This window comes from Pseudonaja textilis, chromosome Z, assembly GCF_049901715.1.
Source record: "Pseudonaja textilis isolate UNSWEBS1 chromosome Z, rPseTex1.2, whole genome shotgun sequence".
Taxonomy (NCBI): domain Eukaryota; kingdom Metazoa; phylum Chordata; class Lepidosauria; order Squamata; family Elapidae; genus Pseudonaja; species Pseudonaja textilis.
Window position 1 is genome coordinate 104,795,369 of NC_142008.1, and position 24,914 is coordinate 104,820,282.

At 39.6% G+C, this 24,914-nt stretch overlaps 1 pseudogene; it reads right to left on the reverse strand.

Moving 5' to 3' along the window:
- Positions 1-16,527: 16,527 nt before the first annotated feature.
- On the reverse strand, positions 16,528-17,445 carry LOC113452422 (olfactory receptor 6Y1-like; annotated as a pseudogene).
- Positions 17,446-24,914: the final 7,469 nt, after the last annotated feature.

A 24,914-nucleotide genomic window follows, 5' to 3' on the forward strand; every position in this document is an offset into this window, starting at 1 on the left:
AGGAAGGAGTCAAGCTATTTTCTAAAGCTCCTGTAGTCCAGACAAGGAATAATGGATGGAAACTGAACAAGGAGAGATTTAACCTGGAAATAAGGAGAAACTTTCTGACAGTGAGAACAATCAACCAATGGAACAGCTTGTCCTCGGAAGTTGTGGGAGCACTATCAGTTGAGACTTTCAAGAAGAGATTGGACTGCCATTTGTCAGAAATGGTATAGGGTCTCCCACTTGGGCAGAGGGTTGGACTAGATGACCTATAAGGTCCCTTCCAACTCTAATTATCTGTATCACCTCACACATTGCTGTAACACAAGAATAAATCATACAAATATTGATTAAATTAAATAGGAAGAGATAGAAAGTGAGCTTAAACTAAGAAAAGTGTATGGGTTTCCTGCTAGGTATATTAACATATTAATGTAGATTAATATCTATTTTATGATTTTAGTGTTTCAAAATAGTTCATTCTTCTAATTCTTCATGTCCTTTTTCCTCCACTGTAATTTGTTTTTCTCCTTATGTCTGAACTAAGTTTCATTATTATAGAACTATGGTTCATCAAAATAAGAGTATACGTTGTATACACCATTGTTACCCCAATGCTGAATCCATTCATTTATTGTCTGAGAAACCAAGAGGTTAAGGAGCATTAAAGAAAGTTTTAGTAGCATGAACTCCCGAATATTGAGTGCCAGTCTCTGAAGTTGAATTCAGTTTTTCCTGAAAAATACCTTGGTGCTTTCTGAACTTGCTTGCTTACAGACATTTCATTATCTAGTTCATTCCTGAGATACATATATTATCTTTCCTTGAAAATACTCTTTGATCTTTTCGTTCCCCTTCCTCTTCTCCTCTTTTTTTCTATCCTTCTTGCTTTAATTTGTTAACATGGTTGAGTTTAAAATGAAAAGATTTAAAAATAATACTTTTAAGATGTTTCTTCATCTTTAATAAGACTGCTCCAAATGGTTTGCTTCCAAGAGGCAAACTAATTCCATCAGTACATCTTGATATTTATGTCTCATAAATTTATACTGATAAGTGGAATATAAAATCCTATAACTATTTTACTGGAAATAAAATGTAACTATTGATTTTCTAAATCATTTGCTTTACATGTTTCTGGGTAAGATTAGGCTACAAAAGTGTACCCAGACAGACAGATACAGAAATAAAGAACTATTTCTTTATTTATCAAACTATTTTTTGACCCATCCCATGGCACATAAGAAAATAAAATGATTTGATAATAAATCAAGAGATGTTTTAATAATTGTTTATTAAGATTACAATATTTTCCGGTACTATTTTAACTCAAGTATTATTTTTTCTTTATTTATTGTAAGATGATATTCCATATTAATAATAAAATGATAAGATAGATAGATAAATAGATGTAGATAGATATAGATGTAAATGTTAATGTAGTTATAGATAGGTTCCATTTTGGAAAAGTGTATTAAATGGATTTCAAATACATTAAAAGGTAACAGATTAAAACATGAACAAAACCACATAGTTCGCAAAAATAACATACTGATTATTATTAATTCAGATTCATAAGCTTACAATTCTTCTTGGGAATTCCAATATTCAAAATCAAAGAACAGAGAAAAGAAAGTATCACATTTATAGGTCAATGTCAAATAACTTGTATAAAAGTCAATTAGAATATATTTGGGTATGTATTGAAGAAACAACTGCTTACAAATGTCCAGATTATTATAGTGACTGGCAAAGTAGGAGTATAGAAAAGATGCTAAAATATTATAGTATAAGTGCGGCTTTGCTCCGCATTAGGAGGGCTTCTCATTGAGTCCAATGCATCAAGAAAGAGACCAAGCCAGTTCAGTCTTGGATGAGCAGCCCCGAACACGCGCTCAGGGAAACTCTTTTATTGAACACACATTGTTAAATGTCACAAAAGAGAAAGTTCAGCCTACTTTACATGTTAAAAGAGTGGGGGGTCTCAGTGGATACATTGTAGTGCCCAATCACAGTGCTTAAGGGATACAAAGTGACCAATCCGCGCCTGCAGTCCAGCCAGTAGCCCAAGGTGGGCAGCATCCTTTTGTTCCTGATACCTGCTTTCAGCCTACGTGAGGTCTTGCAGGTATCGAAACTCCTTTGCCTACGTGAGGCTTGGCATATATCAAAACTCCTTTGCCTACGTGAGGCTTTGGCATATGCCCAGGCTGTTAGATGTGGATTCGCTGCTGCATCTCCTCTGTTTTAGTTTTACACAGAGGGATTTCTTCTGGTTTTTCGCTATAGCACATACAGAAGCCCGTGCGCATGTTCTCATCGGGGTCCTCTGAGGGTATAGCTTTGTACAGAGATTCTTTTTCCCAGAGGGCATTGACCTGTGCAATGGTGCGTTTTTCTGCTAGCAGTGACAGACTATTGGAGATGGTGCGAACAAAGATTGGTAATATACATGGAAGAATGACACACCCAGCAGCAATAATACCTATGAGTGCTACTATAGCTTGTAATCCTGGCAGTTTTGGGAGCCAGGAGCCAAAGATATTTCTGAGGTCCATACCTCACCATACTTGATCCGGATTGTAGGTTAATTGTCGCATCTCAGTAGTTAACTGCGCTACGACTTTGCCAACCTTGTCAATTTGAAGACAGCAATTTGTGAGATTAAACCTTCCACATACCCCGCCTTCCTTGGCTAATAAATAATCCAAAGCCAAGTGATTTTGGTAGACAGCTGTGCGTAATTTGTCTGTAGCAGTTGCAAGAGTGTTTAGAGCCTTATCTATTTGTTGACCTGCTAAATCTAAGACAGCTTGCAAATGAATGATTCTATTAAGCATATATATGGGGGTCCTGTACCCATAAGACCCGTCTTGGGCCCAAGTAGCCATGCCATAGGTGCAGACGATTCTTTCTGAGGTCCAGGTGTCCCCTGTGTATTCTGATTGGCAGGGGAAGCCTGCAAAAGCATTGTCGGCTTCCCTTTTTTTGCGAGACAACATGTCATAAACAGGGATGCCTAGTTCCTGCTTCACTGAGATTGGAAGGAGGAAGAAGGAAGGTCTTATCCATCCCAATACACATGGCCCTTGCCAATCTGCTGGGAGGGATGGGTAGGCTAGGTTGCCGCAGATCCAATACATGTCATTGGGTGCCGTCCAGTTCTGGGAGGATGAAGTGTCCCTGAGATAAGGGAGGAGGGTTGTGTTGAATTTTGTGGGTGTGGTAGTAGCATTGTCACGTGCTATCCAATTCCAGTAGGAGATGTCCCACGTACCTAAACAGAGGAGATGTCCTACCGGAATGGACCCGTTTTGGGAGAAGCAGTTTCTACCGATTAGATTGGTAGTAATTGTCCAGATAAGGGGTCGGGGGCAGTTCTGGCTGTTATGTTTCCTATAGAAGACATGTTGTTGAACAGTGATGGCGAGGCTTCCAAGGCTTGCCATGGCCACTGTTCTCCTGTGGTGGTTCCCCCGCAGACAAAGCAATTGGTTATTGCAAGTTGTTTTGCAATTTTTTCTGCCATGTCCATGAATAGGTTTTTTGTTATTATGCTGGTATCAGGGGCTTTATCTAACTTTCTTAAATTATTATACACCGACCAGCCTAATGATGTTTCCTTATCCTCATATATCACTTCTGTTTTTATAGTAATGTAGGTGTTTGGGTCTGCTCCTATGCCATCGATCCCTATACCATAGGTATCCATGGCAGGGTGTTGTCTGGAGATAGTGATCTCTACCTTGTTGTCCTTGGTAGACCCTGATACTCGTTTAAAATGTGAAAGATGATTGCAGCCTGAGTACCCTCCCCAGTGTAATCACAGACACAAGACCAACCCGAGCATTCAATGGAGCCCCGCAGGGATCCAATGATTAGGGTTTCCTACGGCCCAATTGATGGGCGTGGGACACAAATACTTATGATCATGAGCATATTTGGTTTCCAATCATCTGACCCACAAGGATATCCCCTGGTTTGGAACAAGCAATGCAAACATCAAAAGTTAAGACAATTGGGTCAGTACCATCCTTAAGCACAGTGGTGTGATTTAGGTAGTAAAGTTTTCCTCCCCTTCAGGATCGGCTCTGCCAGAAGCTTTTGGAAGTCCGGCCCACAAAGTAACATTGAGGCAAACAGCCGTCTTGGGGTCATAGCAAATAGTTTTTGAGTTCATTTTGCATAACTGATACATAGTCACGTTATTCTGGCAAGTTTTCCCAGTAGAAAGGCATCTCTGTGGTTGCTGGGTGTGGTAAATGAGACTCAGTCAAGTGAAGCCTGCTTGTGTGGTTTTGGTCAAGCAGGGGTGCAGTCATCTGGTTTGGTGGGTTTTGTGATCTTTTAATCCTATGCAGCAAAGGGGGTTCTGAATATGAGTGTCAGGCTGATTCACGAATTGTCTGTGATGATGATGAGGTGAGCGAGGTCTGAGGATTGTCCGGGAGCTGTAGGTGTTGCGCATAGAATCATGGAGGCGTCGACCTGAACAATAGTAGGTGGTTGCAGTAGGATGGGATATGAGTGTAGCTTGAGGGGGTTGTTCAAAGGTGTTGACCCGGAAAGAGGCATTGCTGGAGATGTAGGACCATGGCTGAGGAAGCGTTGACCATCTGAGATAAGGGGGGAAAATGTCCCAGGATGCAGTGCAGGTCAGCAGGAGGGGGGTGTCTGGCGTGAAGTATGTTACTCTGGATGGAATGGAAACTTTGGAGGCATGTGCAGCAAGGAGGAAGAGGAGGAGGGTCAGTGAAGCAGCAGGGCAGATCATGTTGATATGTCTGCAGCTGGTGGTTTTGCTACCTTGGGGTGGTATGGTCTGACATGCCGTCCAGGAACCCACAGGACACGATCTGGAAGCTGGATAGCTGCGTAGCCGCGACCCCAGGTGAGGAGATCAGCAGGACCCTTCCAAGCAGGGTCTGGCAGTTGGCGGTAGTATACCTGTGGTTTGGGAAAATCAGGAGGGGGGGAGGAAAAGTGTCGCTCCGCTGCTGTCGTAGCAGGGGTGCCAGAGAGATTGAGGAAATTAAGCATATAAAGGCAAAGATTAAGGGTGTTTTGCATCGCCGAGAGGCCAACGGTTTTTTTCCCTTTGGTCAGATGTCGTTCTAGTGCTGTCTTTAAAGTTAAATTGGTTCTCTCTGCCAGGGCTTGTCCCTGGCTGTTGTAAGGGATCCCAAATTTGTGGGTGACCTGCCACTTAGAGCAAAATTCTGACATAGCCACACTAGTGTATGCAGGACCATTGTCTGTTTTTATTTCGTTTGGGCATCCCAACGATGCAAAGGTGCGAATGCAGTGGCTAATGAAATGTTTAGAGGCTTCTCCTCTCTGCGGGGTTGCCATTATGAACCCTGAATAAGTATCAATTGTGACATGCAGGTACTTCCAGGGGGCAAATGGAGGAAACTGAGTAACGTCCATTTGCCATATTTCACAGGCTTTCAACCCATGGGGATTTACTCCTAAGGGGATGGAATTGGCTTGCTGACTGCAGGTGGGGCATTGCCGTCTGATGGCTGAGGCTTCTGCCATGGTAAGGTTAAAATGTTTCATGAGGGCTTTGGCATTTTGATGAAAGTAAGAATGGCTTTCCCAGGGAGTTAGGATGTGCGTGGTCATAATACCTGCAGCCGCTTGATCAGCCACGTCATTGCCTTCCTGGAGAATTTCTGGGAAAGGCTGGTGGCTGTGAATGTGGGCTACAAAGAGAGGGTGTTGTCGTTGCACAACAAGCTGTTGCAGTGTAACAAAAAGAGAGAGAAGGTTCTTGTCAATAGTGGGAGAGAGGTAAGAGTCGTGGATGGTAGAGACTATTTGGGTAACATACAGGCTGTCCAAGATCAAGTTGAGGGGTTCGCTGAAATTTTGGAGGACTAGTATAGTTGCAGCAAGCTCAGCCCTTTGTGGTGAAGTCTGCACAGGGGTGGTTTTGGTGTGCCATGCTCCATTCTTTTGCCAAGTGCATGCCCCTCGTTCCCTGCTGCCATCAGCAAATATAGTCAGGGCACTGACCAAAGGTTGTTTGCTGATGGGAGAGGAGAAGGAGATGGGTATGGTTCGAATGATCTGAAAACGTGGGTCAGCGGGTGGGTGGCAGGAGACTAGCCCAGGCCAGTCGGATAAGGCCAACTGAAGCTCCTGGGAGTTTTGGAATAGAGGTTCCCAAATTTGCAGCGAGAAGGGGATAAAAAGTGTGGAGACATCTATCCCCATGAGTGCTTTTGTGCGGCTCCTGCCCTTTACGATTAATTGAGCCAATTGGGCTGGTTTGGAAGTGATGGAGCATCGGGGCATGTGGGAGAGATGGATCCACTCTAAGATGTGGAGCTTTTGGTCCTTTTGGGTCAGTGCCGCGGTCATGAGCCCTGGGGTGGCTAGAATGACCATATCTAGAGGAGTATTGGCAGCAGCCCTATCCACCCATATTCTACGTATGTTCTCTTCTATATGGGTCAGCGCTTGAAGCTGAGGTTGCTGCAAGGATATTTTGTCAGCGGGCCCTTTTCCCCAAGTAAGGGCTTCGAACAGCAGAGAAAGAGTGTCAGTGGTTAGTGACAGGAAAGGTCGGGCCCAATTAATGGTGCCCAGATATTGTTGAAGCTGAACCAGGGTAGGTTGAGAAAGCAGAGAGAGTGAGGGGAGTGAAGGATAGGCAGTAGTTGAGAGCATTTTATAGCCTAGATATGCATAGGGAGTCAGCACTTGTACCTTTTCAGGCACTATGTGCAAGCCTTCCTTTGCGAGGATGGCTTTCAGGAAAGAGAACGAAGCAAACACTGTATCTGGGGGTCCAGGAGCAGCAACAAGGATGTCATCCATGTAATGATACACCAGAAATTGTGGATAGGCAGAACGATAGGGTAACAGGACCTTATTTACATAGTGCTGACACATGGTGGGGCTGTTGAGCATGCCCTGAGGTAGGACTTTCCATTGAAAGCGAGAGGAGGGAGAAGAGTTATTCAAGCGAGGCAGAGTAAAGGCGAACAAGGCGCGGTCAAGTTCATGCAGTGGGATAGAAAAAAAACAATTCTTTAGGTCAACAACCATGAGATCAAATTTTTCAGGGATGATATTGGGATTTGGCAGACCACATTGTAATGCCCCCATTGGTTTTATAATCATGTTCAAGGCCCTCAAATCCTGTAAGAGCCTTCATTTCCCTGATTTTTTCTTTACAACAAAAATGGGGGTGTTGTATGGGCTGACAGATGGTTCAACATGCCCTTTGACAATTTGGTCCTGGACAAGTGATTGCAAGGCTTCTAATTTGTCTATAGTGAGGGGCCACCGATCCACCCAAACAGGCTCTGTGGTTTTTAGTTGCAGCCGCAGTGGGGTTTCAGTGGAGGATGCCATTAGTCTATGATGAGTTTTGCATTAAGTTGAGACATGAGATCACGGCCCCACAGGTTAGTGTGTAGTGGAAGCACCAAGGGTTGGAGGTAGGCAGCGCGAGAGACGTCAGATGAACTCACCGGTAGCCAGTGTTTGCTACGGTGGGTGTGCTGAACTCCTCCCACTCCCCGAACGGCCAGGGCAGTTTCCAGGGGCCAATCGTCCGGCCACTCAGCCGTTCGGACGACACCAATGTCAGCTCCAGTATCTAAGAGATCCGAAAAGACCTTATCATTGATTGTGAATTGTAATACAGGCCCGGCTCGTTCCATAGATTGATGGACAGCGAATGCCCAGGCATCTTCAGTTTTAACAGGTACTGGAACAGCAGTTGCCACTAGTTCTCCCTTGCTAAATTTTGTGGGAGTATTTCCAATTACCACTATGGCAACTGAGGAAAAGTCATCGGAATCTCTCAGAAATGGAGATGCAATAATTCCTATTGCCATGAGGTCCCGGATGGGATAAATTATGAGGGGTGTCATGGCAGGAGGGATGGTTTTCAGACACGTGGGGAGAAAGTACACAGTGCCTGGGATGTCAATTTCCATATCTTCAGAAGCAACTAATTGAAAAGATATGGTGTCAGCCTTTGGAGTGGGGCTGGCTGACTGCCCCCCCTCTAGTTTCCCTGCGGTTGGGAGGTGCTGCTGCGACACTGGTTTGCCCAGTGGTTCCCTTTTTTGCACCTTGGGCAAATTGTTTTTGGCTTGTTGTTTTGTGGATTGTCCCTAGCCCTACATTGTGCTTTGAAGTGGCCTGGTTTCCCACAATTGAAGCAATTCCCAGCCGGCCTGTTTTGAGAATTTGCTTGCTGCAGGGCCATTGCCAGGTGTTCCATATTGTAGGAAACAGTCCCCACGACTCTGCAAGCCTTTAGATAGTCCGAGAGGAAGCTCCCCTCGGGCAGCCAGAGGCTGCAGAATCCTTTGCAATCCTCATTTGCATTCTCAAAGGCTAATTTCAACAGAAGCTCTCTGCGGGCCTCTCCATTTGAAATTTGCCTCTGGACAGCCTTTGGAGCTCCTCTATGAATTCAGCATAAGGCTGATGTGATCCCTGGGTAATTTTGGAAAAGGAGCCTATGGCCCCAGAGGCAGGATCATCGACCTTATCAAGGGCTTTGATAGCAATGATACTGACAAGGGCGAGAACTCGCTGTGGGATCGTTGTCTGGGATGTTAAGTCAGCAAATCGGCCCATGCCAAAAATTTGATCTGCTTTTGAGCCACGATCATGAGCAACCTTCTCAGCTTCGGCACGAAAGTCTGATTCCCACACAACGTACTGCGGTCCTGTCAGTATCATTCGGAAGAGGTCTTTCCAATCTTGGGGTAGCATAAAAAAGGAGGTGCTGATGGTGTTAATGAGACCTCTGACATACGGTGCCTGAATGCCATACATGGCCACAGCTTGTTTTAAATCTCTAATTAATTTCATGGATAAGGGTTCAAGCCTAGGCACCATATTCCCAGCTCCATCCCCCACATATTCTATGGGGCAGAGGGAGAGCTCCTCTAGGGTAAGAGAGCCCTCCTTGTGCCCCTGTGCCATGGCTTGTGCAACTGCTCCCATGGGTGTCTGATCCCCTGCAGGATTTAATTTAGGAGGAACCGAGGGTTCAGGAGCTGGGTGGGAAGAGGCTTCCAGTGGGAGAGCGTCTTTGTTTTTGGTCTCAGCAGCATAGGGAGGGGGACCTCCCGCGGGGGGGGGGGGTGCCGGCATTAGTCAGTGCTGAGCTGTGAACTTTTAAACATTCCATAATTATCTGCCAGGTGGTTAAAATCTTTGGCGGAGCCCTGGGAGTATCATGAAAAAAGTCACCCAAACGTTGCCATGTGGAGACTTTTAAGGACCCCTTTTCCGGATAAGCCAGACACTGCGTGTGGATGTACTTTAAAAGGGCTATGAGGTCCTTTTTAGTTGGAGCCGGGAGCATTTTGCCCTGACTCCTAAGAATCAAAATTGAGCTCTTTGTTAATTCCCTTAATTCTTGCAGATGCACCATCTGCGCTTTAGAGAATTTCCCGCCCATACTCACCTGAAGGGAGGATTTTCTCCTGGGAAAGGATCCGTGACACTAGACAGCGTCCCTGGGTTGCAACTGGCTCGTCTGGCCGGGTGTGATGGGAGGTCGAAGGCGGGCGGGTCTGCTTCTTTTCAGCAGATCACGTCGGGGTCACCAGATGCGGCTTTGCTCTGCATTAGGAGGGCTTCTCATTGAGTCCAATGCATCAAGAAAGAGACCAAGCCGGTTCAGTCTTGGATGAGCAGCCCCAAACACGCGCTCAGGGAAGCTCTTTTATTGAACACACATTGTTAAACGTCACAAAAGAGAAAGTTCAGTCTACTTTACATGTTAAAAGAGTGGGGGGGTCTCAGTGGATACATTCTAGCACCCAATCACAGTGCTTAAGGGATACAAAGTAACCAATCCGCACCTGCAGTCCAGCCAGTAGCCCAAGGTGGGCAGCATCCTTTTGTTCCTGATACCTGCTTTCAGCCTACGTGAGGTCTTGCAGGTATCAAAACTCCTTTGCCTACATGAGGCTTGGCATATATCAAAACTCCTTTGCCTATGTGAGGCTTTGGCATATGCCCAGGCTGTTAGATGTGGATTCGCTGCTGCAATAAGCAGGCAGGAAGTCACATATTATATTCTGACCAAAAGGGCTTATGTTATGTAAAGGACAAGTTGGGCAGTATCATTTAGTTTTCCACTAAAAATGGGGAAGACAAGGCTATTATATGGTGGGACAATGGAAATTAGCAACAGTAGCTTACTGTGAAACACTGAATTGGCTAATATATTTAGGAGAAAGATGGGTTTGGGCAATGTTAAACTCTACAGCATTAGCAAATATTGGAGGAAGGCAATCTTAATCTTTAATTTTTCCTCAAAATGTTATCATTAATGTGAAGAAGTGGAGATGAGATCACCCCTCATCTCTTGCAAGATCATACTGTGCATATTTGTGAGAAGAAACGGGCTGACATAAACCAGTCATTTGCCATTCTATAATTTTGAATAGGACATTACTAGTAGCAATGTTACATAGTTAATTAATCAATTCTTTATTGGCCAAGTGTGATTAAATACACAAGGAATTTGTCTTGGTGCATATGCACTCAGTGTACATAAAAAGAAAAGTGACCTAATAAATAATTGGATTTCTTTTGAAATTGGCTTGAGGCTCATAGAATAGAATACTTTATTGGCCAAGTGTGATTGGACACACAAGGAATTTGTCTTGGTGTAAATACTCTCAGTATACATAAAGAAAAGATACATTCATTAAGAATCAAGAATCATAATGTACAACACTTAATGATAGTCATAGGGTACAATCAACAATCAAATCATACTAGGAAACAGTCAAGTGGGAGGGGATGGGTGATAAGGAGTGGTGAGAAGATTAACAGTAATAGTAGCGTACACATTGTAAATAGTTGAACAGTGTTGGGGGAATTATTTGTTTAGCAGAGTGACGGCTTTCGGGAAAAAAACTGTTCTTGTGTCTAGTTGTTCTGGTGTGCAGTGCTCTATAGCGTCATTTTGAGGGAAAGAGTTGAAACAGTTTATGTCTGGGATGTGAGGGGTCTGTAAATATTTTCACAGCCCTCTTTTTGACGTGTGCAGTATACAGGTCCTCAATTGAAGGCAGGTGGGTAGTAATTGTTTTCTCTGCAGTCCTAATTATCCTCTGAAGTCTGTGTCTGTCCTGTTGGGTTGCAAAACCAAACCAGACAGTTATAGAGGTGCAGATGATAGACTCAATAATTCCTCTGTAGAACTGTATCAGCAGCTCCTTGGACAGTTTGAGCTTTCTGAGTTGGTGCAGAAAGAACAGTCTTTGTTGTGCTTTTTGGATGATGTTTTTGATGTTAGGTGTCCATTTTAGGTCATGTGATATAGAAGAACCTAGAAATTTGAAGGTCTCTACTGTTGATACTGTGTTTTCTAGTAATGTAAGAGGTGATAGTATTGGAGGGTTTCTTCTAAAGTCTACCACCATTTCTATGGTTTTGAGTGTGTTCAGTACCAGATTATTCTGGTTATACCACAAGGAAAGTTTATAACCTCCTGTCTGTCTGCAGATTCATCATTGTCTTGAATGAGACCAATCACTGTTGTGTCATCATCAAACTTCAGTATTTTAACAGATGGATCATTTGAGATGCAGTCATTGGTATATAGGGAGAAGAGAAGTGGAGATAGCACATAGCCTTGGGGAGGGGGGCTGTACTGATTGTACAGGTATTGGATGTGATTCTGCCTGGCTTCTCCTGCTGCTTCCTGTCTGTTAGGAAGCTTATGATCCACTTACAAGTCTTTTCAGGTACTGGTAGTGGGTTTAATTTACTTAGAAGAGTGTCTGGAATGATGGTATTGAATGCTGAACTGAAGTCTACAAAGAGGACCCTTGCGTAGGTATTTGGAGATTCAAGGTGTTGTAGGATGTAATGCAGAGCCATGTTAACAGCATCATCTGTCGATCTATTTGCTCGGTATGCCAACTGCATGGGATCTAAAAGCGGATCCATAATGGTTTTCAGGTGGTACAGCACAATCCTTTCAAAAATTTTCATAACTACAGATGTTAGAGCAACTGGTCTGTAGTCATTAAGTTCCTTGATGGAGGTCTTCTTTGGCACTGGGATGATGGTAGAACGTTTGAAACAGGAAGGAACATGGCACATCTCCAGTGATCTATTGAAGATTTGGGTGAAGATGGGGGCCAATTGGTCAGCACAGACTTTTAAGCAAGGAGTTATCTTGTCTGGCCCTGGTGCTTTCCCTGGCTTTTGTCTGTGAAATAGATCTTGCACTTCTTTTTCTGTGATCCCCAGAGGTTGTGAGCCCAATGGATTGGGGCCAGTTGTAGGAGTCTTGGCTGTTGTTGGTGTGTTTGAGATGTGGGTTGTGGAGATAGCTGGCTGTAGTTTCTTTTCAAACCGGCAGTAAAACACAGTCAAGTCATCTTCTAGTTGTTGATTTCCTTCTGCCTGAGAAGGAGGTTTGCTGTAGCCAGTGATGTTTTTAAGAGTTTTCCACATGTTTGTTGGTTCATTTGTTGAGAATTGATTCTTTAACTTTTCAGAGTAGCTTATTTTTGCTTCTCTGATCTCTCTTGTTAATACGTTTCTGGCCTGGTTGTATAGCATTCTGTCACCTTTTCTATAGGCTTCCACTTTGGAACGATGTAGCTGCTTAAGTTTAGCTGTGAACCAAGGTTTATTGTTAACATATATTTGCAGGTTCCTTGTTGGTACATATAAGTCTTTGCAGAAGCTGACATATGATGTTACAGTATCTTTGAGCTCATCTAGGTCTGCAGAGGCATCTTCAAAAACATTCCAATCAGTGCAATCAAGGCAAGCCTGGAGTTTCAGCTTTGCCTCATCTGACCAAGTCCTCCCTATTTTAATTGTTGGTTTCATGGTTTTAATCTTTGTCTGTAGGCAGGTACAAGGTAAATCATGCGGTGGTCAGAGTGTCCCACAGCTGCTCATGGTAAAGATCTATAGGTATCTTTTATTGTTGTGTAGCAGTGGTCTAAAGTATTTTTGCCTCTGGTGGGACAATTGACATGTTGGAAATACTTTAGGAGCTCTTTCCTTAAATTTGATTGATTGAAATCTCCTAAAATGATGGGGAAGGGAACTTGGATGTTTGGCTTCAGCCTCTATAATCTGGCCCACTAGAGTTCATAATGCCTTGTTTACACAGGCTTGTGGAGGAACATACACAGCTTTTAGGAGTAATGAGGATAAAACTCATGTGGAGAATAAAATGGCTTGCAGTTGTTATGTAAAGACTAAGTTTTTATCACAGAACTTATATATTATAGTCATATCCTGAAACCAGCTGTTGTTGATATATAAACATAATCCTCCACCCTTTGTTTTACCTGATGTCTCTTCAATTCTGTCAGATCTAAATGTCTGAAATCATGGGGTGTATATGATGTTGTCCCCATGAATTTGTGGGTTAAACCAGGTTTCAGTAAAACAAAGAACAGCTGAATTGTAAAAATCAGAATTCCATCTATTTAAGAGATGAATTTCATCCATCTTGTTAGTAAGTGAGCATAAATTAGTCAGAAAGATTGAAGGGAGAGGAGTTTTTTTTCCCCTATTCCTGAGTCTGTTTAAAATTTCCACTCGTTTACCTCGTCTCCTTTTTTGGACATGGCCGCTTTTTTGCTTTCTTTGTTGCAATCCATAGAACCATGGAATTAGTTAGAATCTCCTCCCTGTTTGCAAAGACAGATGGGGTATGGAATCAGAAAGCTGCTCCTTAAGGAAACATTGCCTAATTCTTAGCAGATGGTCTTGTGAGTATGAAATCCATAGTGAATTGCAGATAATAATAAGGAATAAAGAAACCATTAGAGAGCATTTCACAGAGGCAGTCTTCATTGGCGCCATCTTGGCAGTGAAATATAGATCTCTTTTTTTCCTATTAAGGAGCATTATTTACACAATGTTGCTTGATTCACCTTTATAACAGTTGCAGTGCCTCAGAGTCATGTGATCACTTTTGTAAATTTCTGTCAAGCAAAATCAATGGGGAAGACAGATTCACTTAACAACTGTGTGTTACTAATTTAACAACTGCAGTGATTCACCTAACAACTATGATAAGACAAGTTGTAAAATGGGACAAAGCTTGCTTAACAAATATCTTGCTTAACAACAGAAATTTTGGGCTCAACAGAGGCTGTAAGTTGAGGACTACCTGTATTCTATTAAAAGCAAATTATTTGAACTTTTGGAAGGTATTTTCCAACATAGACAATGACAGATGTCTAACTGCATATAGATTATTCACATGTAACTCCAGAGTGTGGATTACAATTTGAAAATCAAATTTAGATTTTGTGTTGCCACTAGTGGTGGGATTAAAATTTTTTTACTACCTGTTCTGTGGGTGTGGCTTGTTGGGTGTGGCATGGCTTGGTGGGCATGGCTTGGTGGGCATGGCAGGGAAAGGATACTGTAAAATCCCACTAACCTGCTTTTCAGCTCTATTCCCCTGTGCAGGACAACAAAAGAAGACCCAGCCAATCAGCTGGGACTTGAGAGGCAGAGAATAGATGGGGGCGGGGCCAGTCAGAAATGGTTTTCATCGGTTCTCCAAACTACTCAAAATTTCTGCTACTGGTTCTCCAGAACTGGTCAGAACCTGCTGAATACCAGCTCTGGTTGCCACTGAATGGCAAGAACAGCAAGTTCTTTAAGAGTCATGAACAATAAATTCAATCCAGCTGAAATGCTAAAATGATTTCATTGAATAAATACATTAGCAAAGATATAGAAGATATACACGTTCTTTAAGCTTGCCAGAAACTGAAAAAATTGCTGTAAAGATCTGTTGGAGCCAGCAGTTATCCAGTTTTCTCTTTAAGACTTTACATCAAAGTTCAAATTATTTGGGGTTTATCTCTATAATACAAACAATACCTGGCAAAGTGTTGGTAACACATCTTATCAGAGATTTGATCATAATTTTAGTGGACTATCTATCAGCCCCATTAAGTAGAGCAGACCAGAAAAGCAACCAGAATTTCATTTTATTGAGGTTGCCTATAATGCCAGCATTTTGAAAGTCTGATTATAGTGTATCTCCCTCCTTAAGCACCACTGGATATGTGTGGAATTTGCCTTATCTACTCCCAATAAAACTTTTGTCCCTTTGGCTAAGTAATCTTTTGTGCACAATTTTGTCAATTTTGTCTGTGTCCTGGCAGAGGAATATCCCAGAAGACAACATCAGGGAATAGTCTCTCATCTCTCATCAATAATCTCTATGCTTTTTTATTACAAACATTGTTGCAGTTATTGCTCCTCCTCCCATTAAGTGTTGGACTAAGAACTTAGGCTGTCCACTTTATCTTAACTAGCACAGACAAGCATATAGATGAAAGACTCACAGGTAAAAATGGTACAGTGAGAAATTGCACAAACCTTGCTGAGAGAGCTAGCTAGGTCTGATAGTTAAGACAACAACTTAGAAACTAGTTGACCATGAACTGTAGTCCTTGTTTAGGCATGAAAGCCAATTGGGTCCTTTAAACCAGTCATTCTCTCTCAGTCCATCTCACAGGTTTATTGTGGGGAAAACAGGATGAGGATGAAGTAATAGGTATGTTTGCTGCCTTGACTTACTTATAAAAATAATAAAGACAGGATAAAGGCAGGATAAAAACCACTTTGACTATCTCCTTTTTTATAGAAAACATCAGATAAGCTACTACATCACCAGAGAAGCAGGAATGATTCACAGAATTACATGCATTCCATCTACTATAAAAATAATAGCACTATAAACAAGTATCCTCAATTCTTTTAGGGTTAGAAATGGTATTTATACAAACAAGTAGAACATTAATGACAACCATGAATAAAGAAAGATAGCTTGGGAAATCTTTTTTATGAATAAAGTGTACATGAAATAGAAACAATGCATTCAAAAATTCCTCAAGAGAATTTTTTGCAACTGACATGTCAAGGCAGGCCCTGTCCTTCTCCCCAATAAATCATTCATTGCCAAAATAGGGTAATTTAAACAACTACTTGTTGTTGATTTCTTGTTACTTTCCTACTATTATTGCAATGAACAGGAACAAGTATTGGTTTGTGAGTTGTGATACTAATCAAATGAAATATTGAAAACACTTCATCAGTATAATTGCTTTTCAATAGAGGTTAGATACAGCATAGATATATAATGTATATGTTTATCTGCATGGATATATTGATAGATGATGCATGGACAGACGGAGAGGGATAACTCTGTGTGTGTGTCTCTCTCTCTCTGTGTGTGTGTGTGTGTGTGTGTGCACGCCATCTTTTAGCCAATGTCCTAATGATACCAAAAAAATCAGCATAGAATTTAACCCATATTTTGTTCAGTGAACAAAATGAAAAAAAAAATGAAATCTGAAATACAAAAACAAACAAACAAACCCCAAAACAAAGCACTCTCTAACATTAACCAAGGTGCTGCTGGATATTTTTCATTGATATATTTAAAGAAATGGTATGGAGAAAATTGAAAATGGAGGAAGAGCCAGAAATTTTAATATTGTTCTTTTCCTATGATGATAAAGAACTTTTCCAAATATTTCCTTAGTGAGAAAATGTCTTCTTCAAGGCACAATTTATTTCTTTATTTCTGAGACAATATATTAGAGGGTTCAAAAGAGGAACTATCACAGTGTAGAGCACTGATACAAGTTTGTTGGAATTGTAGGCATACATAGCTTTCGCGGCCGTGCATAGGTGAAGAGTGTGGTGGAGTAAAAGAGTACAACCGCTGTGAGGTGAGAACTGCATGTAGAGAAAGCCTTCTTTCTTCCTTGAGCTGAAGGAATCTTCATGACTGTTGAAATGATATAGATGTATGACTATACAGAGGGGAACCAATATAACCATTAGTGCTAGGATGAAGTCTACCAGTTCAGCTGTGGAAGAATCAGTGCAAGAAACATTCAAGAGAGGTGAAATATCACAGAAATAGTGATTGATCTTGTAAGTGCTACAGTATTTCAGCCGGCCAATAAAGCTTAGTTTGATCATGGAGGTAACAAAACCACACATCCAGCATCCTGCTGAAAGCCAAGCACATAATAAATTGTTCATGAGGACTGGGTAATGAAGTGGATAGCATATAGCCAAATAACGGTCATACGACATAACAGCCAGAAGAACAAATTCACTGCACATAAAACTGACAAAGAAATACAGTTGTGTTAGGCAACCTTGGAAGGAGATGTGTTTTTCTTGTGATAGGAAATCTTCTAACATTTTAGGGACAATAGTAGTAATATACCAGATTTCAAGGAAAGAAAGGTTGCATAAGAAGAGGTACATGGGCTTGTGAAGGGTATTATTGACCCAAATAACTACAATGATTATGATATTCTCCATCATGATCATCAGATAAGCACAGAGGAAGAGGACAAAGAAGAGAATCTGACGGTCTGCATTGGTAAGGAATCCCAAAAGGATAAAGTAGCTGACATTTGTCCGGTTGGTGTCTTCCATTCAAAGTAGAATCTGTGATTCAAAAGTGATAGAAAAGATAATAAACAACATCAATTAAGCTATGATCCCTTATTTATGAAGTAGATAAATGATAGATAGATAGATAGATAGATAGATAGATAGATAGATAGATAGATAGATAGATAGATAGATAGATGCTAATTATTAATCCTTCATTCTTAAACATACAAATTGACCTGTTACTTGACATATAAGGGCTTCAATGAGATTGAAGAAATGGGATTTAAGTTACTTGTTGCTCTGTACATTATATATCTATTATACAGATATGGTAGAACTGGAACAGAAATAGAAATAGAGCAGAAACAGAACTGGTTTCATTTGGAATTATAATTTCATCCTAAAATACAAAGTAATTCCAATTGCTCCAAATGCTCTCCCAAGTATACTTGACTGAAAGTGCAAAACGTTTTTCACTTCATTGCGTCCTCCATGGAACAAAAGAAAGGACTAGTCCCTTATATTAATAATTCTTTCAGTTATGCCTTTAAAGAGCTGAAAAATCAAAAGGCATTCTAATTCACATGAAAATACTTTCCTTGTTGTCTACAATGTCTTTGTATGCTTCCACAGTTCTTCTCCAGATTTCTCTCCTAATTTCTAATTTTTTTCTCAATACAAGGAAGTGCCACAGTGAGTAGGAAGGATCTGTGCACACAGCTAAGCTTCTGAGTTTCCAAGATTTCATCTTTTTTTTGGCAAAAGTTCTGAAAGTGAGCACATTTACATTTGTTTAGATTTGCTTTATTGGATTCCCAGATCATGCGTATTACTATCCTTATATTTGAAAAGTTGAAGTAGACATCATACATGTAGTCCTCGACTTATGATTACATCAAATTGAGGCCATATTTTCTGTTAAGTGAGACATTTGTTAAGTGAGTTTTACCCCATTTTTTGACTTTTTTGCCTCAGTTATTAAGTGAAACACTGCAATTGATAAGTTAGTAACTCAGTTGTTAAGTGAATATGGCTTCTTCATTCACTTTTCTTGTCACAAAAGGTGATCACATGACTTTGGTTACAGCAGTGGTCATAAATATGAACCAGTTGTCAAGTATCTGAATTTTGATCACATGACCATGGGGATACTGCAAGGATCATAAATGTAAAAAATGGTCATGTCATATTTTTTCAATGTTGTTGTAACTCTGAATAGTCATTAAACAAACTGTTATAAATTGAGGACTACCTGTACCAGTATATTCTGTTTAAATATGCAAGTCAGCAGCTCCATTCCCTTTACATTTTCAGAATTTTCAGAATTCTGTCCATTCAGAAAATGTATCAGCAGAACTTTTCCCCCTGAAATGGATGAAATTCTGTGTATTTATTTCATAATTTTCTCCAGAATGCTGAATGAAGATTGTTCCCCTTATATCTTTTTTCTCTGGTGCAAAATATTGAAGAAATGATATGATAACTCCAGTTAACATTCCATTAGATGATCTCCTTCCTTCCAAATCAGCCAGAATTCAGAAGAGTTCTACTCATGTTTGAATAATAGCAAATAAAACTTAATTTTCAATTTTCTGTCCCAGTTTCTGATAGAAATTAGAGGGAGGATTATGGGATGCTGACATAGATAATAATGTATCCCTTATAGTCTTTGATATACCTTATATAGGTGCTATGTCTGATGATCTCTCTTTCTCTCTCTCTTTCTCTCTCTCTCTACCTACCTACCTACCTACCTATCTAAAATAAAACTATCAATTGTTGTCTTAACAGATGCTAAATCTAATGAGGTGGGAGATCAAAATTAAGCCATGGACTTAATATTTTTTCACCATCCTAAAATGCAATATAAAGAAACATAGCAAACATTCCAGTTAGATTGCTATTTTGTGCTGTAATTATTTCAGGTAGCATCTAGGATTATGGACATAAAAAATTCCTTATTTTATAAATCCAACATGCACATATCTTATTTCTTAGGTGAAAAAGTTAGATTTTCTGGCACTATTTACATTATTTTAATCTCTGTTTAAGGGTCTGAAATTTCATGCCCTCTCTTGAGAAAGGAGGACCAACATATTAATTCTGCTTATGAATGCTCCTATTAGTCTGTCCTCCCATTCTAATGATATTTTATTTATTTACTTCCCTCCCCCACTTCCAAAAGCTGAAGACTTTTGATACCATTCCTTTCCTCACAATTAAACTATAAATAATTCAATCAAATGCAATCAAATGCCATTCATTAAGTTCTAAAGAAAAAATAATAATTTCACCTTAATATACTGTACATTAAATTCAGTTGGTTTTGGCTCTTCTTATGGAAATAGTTTCTTCTATTGATATAAGGCTGTTTATTTATTTTCTCATCTCTGTGCCTTGGGTTTAAAGAACTAAGTCTGAAGATGATGTCCTTCCTCATAAGGATTGTAGCTTCAGAAGATAATTTATATCCTACACCCAATCAGAGTATATCTTCCTTACAATTCACAACTGAGCATAAAGTTCATAGCCTTAAGATTTCTGGAAGAAAAGACAAATTAAAAGTAGGCCATGGAAAACTTAGTTCTGAACAGAAACACAGATTTTTTTTTTTTTAAATCATCATCAAAGATACTGTGCATTTTAATTTTCCACATTTTAAAGAAAAATAAAATAAAGCAAGAACACACTAATTTAAGATTTGTGAATTAAAGTAAGGGGCTTAAAGAAGACATCCTAGGAATCAGATTACTGTCAAACTATTTCAAAATTCTGGTAGAAGAGAATATATGTACTAAGAGTTAAACTGTACAGTTCTTCGTCTCTTTGAGCTTGGTATTTCCTTGCCAACAATTTATTACCCAACTAGATAATATCATCAGTGTGAGTGAATGTAGTTTTGCTGCCTTTTCATATCCAGTAACTTGCCTTGCTAGTTTTAGTGGTGGTACGGTTTTCTTCTTGGTGGTTCCTTGATTATATTATTTTTTTCTGCCTGATTGTTTTTATGATGTTAACGCCTGCTTACTTTAATGTTGGTTGAGGATATGTTTTAACCTTGAAGTTTCTTTGTAGGTCTGTTTATTGTTTCTTTTGAATCATAGATAAATATGTTTTTAACTCTATATGTTCTGACTCCTCACATTATAGACCCCTCACATCCTGGACATAAACTGTTTCAACTCCTTCCTTCAAAAAGACACAATAGAGCACTGCACACCAGAACAACTAGACACAAGGATTGAATGGCATTACTCTGCTAAACAAATAATTCCTCAACGCTGTCCAACTATTTACAAAGTCTGCACTACTACTACTACTACTATTAATCTTCTCATCACTCCTTATCACCCATCCCCTCCCACTTGTGACTGTTTGACTGTAACTTTGTCGCTTGTATCCTTACGATTTATATTGACTGTTTCCTAGTATTATTTGATTGCCTATGATTCATTATTAAGGGTAATACCTTAGGATTCTTGACTCCTGATGAATGTATCTTTTCTTTTATGTACACTGAGAGCATTTGCACCAAGACAAATTCCTTGTGTGTCCAATCACACTTGGCCAATAAAGAATTCTATTCTATTCTATTCTATTCTATTCTATTCTATTCTATTCTATTCTATTCTATTCTATTCAGACATTTAGAACTGCGACTGAAAATAAACTCTAAAGAGGGGAGACCTTGCTTAATTGAGGACAAGAATTTCTATTTATAAGTTCTAATAGCTAAGAAGGCAGGGTTATTTTATTCCTTTTTTCAAAATATGTTCCTTCATCAGAGTAATGGTCTTCTGTGTATGATGTTGTAGGAATATATTTGGATAAATGCTAATTCAAGCTTACAGGGAAATTGCTTAATCAAGCATTTACTATAGATGAAAAGTTTTCCTTTCCAGGCAAATTCTAAACAGAAGTTTATTCCCACATTCATGATGGAAACTGTATGACATACAGAGAGAGGACAAGCACATTTGTTCTCAAAATTTAAAGTTAAACAGCAATTGACTGAATTATCCCCAAAAAATAAAATAAAATAATTTAAGACAAATACCAGTTAAAAAAATAATATAAATTATTATATATTATTATATTTTATATACATATATAGTGTATATTTTCCCTTTTATTAACTAAGTGTAAGTGAAATAGAAATGTGAAAATATAACACAATAGACTTTCAGGGGAAAAAAAACATAACATTATAGAACATTTCCTAACTGTGACTATTGTCTTTTTTATCTCTAAATTAAAATATTCTTAAAATCTACCTGAAATCCTTTCTATGTACTACTCTATATAGTGTGCTGCTAGTAATAACAAGAGGAACATAAATACTGGTGAGTTAATAGTGATGTTAAGACACTGATTGAAAATTAATTTATTGAAAGATTCTAACATATTATTAAAAAGTTCACATTTACCTATACCAAGGTAATTTGGCATAGCATAAATGTAGTTTCAGTTCTATTCTATTTAGTATCCCAAATAATAAATATACAATGTTAGAAAAATCTAGAAAAACATAGTAATCATTTTTTTAGATAAAATGTGGTCTCTTTTTCATTCAGAGGATGTATACCAGTTTTCTGTTGAACTGAAGTTTCTGTATTGAATAAATATTTGGATTCAATAACCTCACTGACCTATACCAACTTGATGTGTCTCTGATTTTGATTACACTAGTATGATCCATTTCTTAAAAATAGGGCAATTGCTTTTCATGTTTCTTTTCTGTTTTATTTTTGGATGGTGAGATATCCAATAACCTCTGTGAGTCCACTGAAAATAAAAAAGTAGGTTTTCCTATTGCATCTTGACATGATGTTAAAGAGAATGATAGTCACTAGGGCAAAAAGCAAGACAAGAATTGAAAAAAATAAACTCTAATCTCAGCGGTGGGATTCAAATTTCTTAAGAACTGGTTCTATGGGTGTGGCTTGGCGGTCATGTGATTGGGTAGGTGTGGCTTGTTGTGTGGGCATGGCTTGGTGGTCATGTGAATGGGTGGGCATGGCTTGTATGTAAATATTATAAATATTTACGTAAATATTGATATTTTTATTAAGAAAGAGCAACTTTTACCCAAAAGCAGACAAAGCAGGCAGGGAGATTGAGTTGCTCACAGAATCACTTAGAAATCTATCTATCTCTGATTGGCTACCTGAGTCTGTCACAAAAAATTTGCTTGTCATAAAATTGCTTGGAACCAAACTCACAAAATTAACTCACAACACACCATGTATGTAAATATTGATTTTTTTTAATTAAAAAAAGCAACATTTACCCAAAAGCAGGCAAAGCAGGCAGGCAGATTGAGTTGCTCACAGAATCACAGATTCACTTAGAGATCTATCTATCTCCCTCTTCTGTATTCCCCTTTTCTGTTGCTTCCCAGTATTATACTTATTTTTTGAATTATTTTTCTTTTCTTTGGTTGTTTTTTAAGTGTTAAATTCTCCATCCTCTTCCCCCCATTTCCTTTTTCTTCCCCACATAGAGTTACATGTTCATTAAAGATGGCTTCTTCTTTGTCCCAGTCTTCTTGTTTTGCAGTCTTTTCTTATTGTTGCTCATAGTTCCAAATCTCCATTTCTAAGAATTGAAAAACAAAGCCAAAGGAACCCTTCCCTTCTTGTGCATCTTCTTTATACTTTTTAATTTCCATTTTCAATTCATCCAAAAGTAATGCCATTGTAGAAATTTTTAAACAACCACCCAATTGATTTTAGTCATTCAAATATAATAGCCAAAATTCCAAAAATCACCAAGTAATCCAAATACACACAAACTGTTTCTTTTTGCTCTTTCTCTTTTTTTCCACTTTCTCTTCCTGGGGTTACTATTTAGTTGCAAAGTTTCAGTTAAAATGTATCTTTTAGAAGTCTTATTGAAATTTTACTTTAGATTCTTTTAAAGTCAGTCTCCTCCCTCTTCCAGATTCTGCCCTTATTCTTTTTCTCTCCCTTCCTGCTTATAGAAGAAAAAGTTTTTAATGTCCAGAAATCTTTATTGTCCCTTTGGCATTTAGTTGTATTTTCAGCTTAATTGCCTACTAATGCCAAAGCGGATTTTTCCAATATCTTATTCTTAATTGTCAATATAAGGAAGGAGAGAGAAGAAGAAAAAAGTCGAACCTTTCCCTTTTCACTTTCTTTCGCTGCTTCCAACTCTTCTTTGGGAGCGATGTTATTTCTCGTAAAATTTAAATTTCAGGGTACTTTTGTTATTGCTTTTTCAACTTAGCCCAGTCAGCCAAAACTTTTACTTCTTATCTTCCTTCCGCGTGTTCTTTTCTGGTTGAGTACTTCTTTGAGATGGCCATTTCTGACCACCACTTCTACCGCCTTGGGGAAAGGGAGTTTGGCCAGCTGAGGAGGAGAGATGCGGCTCTCCTTGACCCTGCTGGCAGTCTCCCCCTTCTTCACCACCTCTACAGGATGGCTTAGCCCCAAAACCAGCCAGCTTGGGGCGCTTCAGTGGTGAGCCCAGGAAGAAACCGTGCACGATCGAGGATTCCTGTCTGTCGCCGAAGCCCTTCAAACAGGAAGTAGAGTGTTAGTGTTTGGGGACAAACCCCCAAGCAGAGTGCACAGCAGCAGTCAGGCCAGGCAGCCAAATGAGAGAGAGGCTGGGCCCAGGAGTATACACACACTGGAGACAAAAACACTGTTTGTAGTTTTAAATAGTTATTTAATTCATTTAGAATTTAAGCATTGTCATTCAGTCCATATGTCATTATCCAATATATCAATCCAGTAACCTAGTCCATTAACATAGTCAGTACAATGTCCTTATCTTCGTGTAAATCTTCTCCTTCCGATACCTTTCTCTCAAAGACAACGCTGAGTATGCACAGGATATCAGCTCACCAAGTAAACAGTCCTTTTGTTCAGTAGAAATGGTATCCAGCACAATAGCCAACAAGCATTAACAAGCAGACGTCTCATACAGGAGTAAACAGCAGGCAGCAGACAGCAGAGAGACCAGGCCAGGACCAGTGACCAGAGATCAGTAACCAGGAACCAGGAAGTGTTACGTTTCTCTCACTGCCTTTTATTGCTGCTTGCAACCGCACCCTTAATTAGCTAATTACATTGCAGTTTGGTGTTTAAAGCTACAAACACTTAAACCTAGGTTTATATATTTATTCACCCAAAACTAGTTGGTGTATCCATATACCCAACATAGAGGTAGAGAGACAAAGGGGTAAAAAGGGGAAGGAGAAGAAGAGATGGAAGAAGGAAAGGAAAAGAAGTCACAAAGATCCGGAGCAAGATATAGAGAAACAGGACTTATTTAGAGATAATGGGTGAAAATTTAACTGAAAGGGGGATTCTGTAAAGGTACTTGAGATTGTGTAGTTATACTTGAAATAGAAATAACTTTAGAAAATTGGAAACAACATAAGATTAGAGTGAGAGAGAGAATGGTTAGTGTAACTTAGTGAAATGTTTGTGTATAAAGTAAATGAAATAAAATAAATGAGAAAATTGAACTAGGAG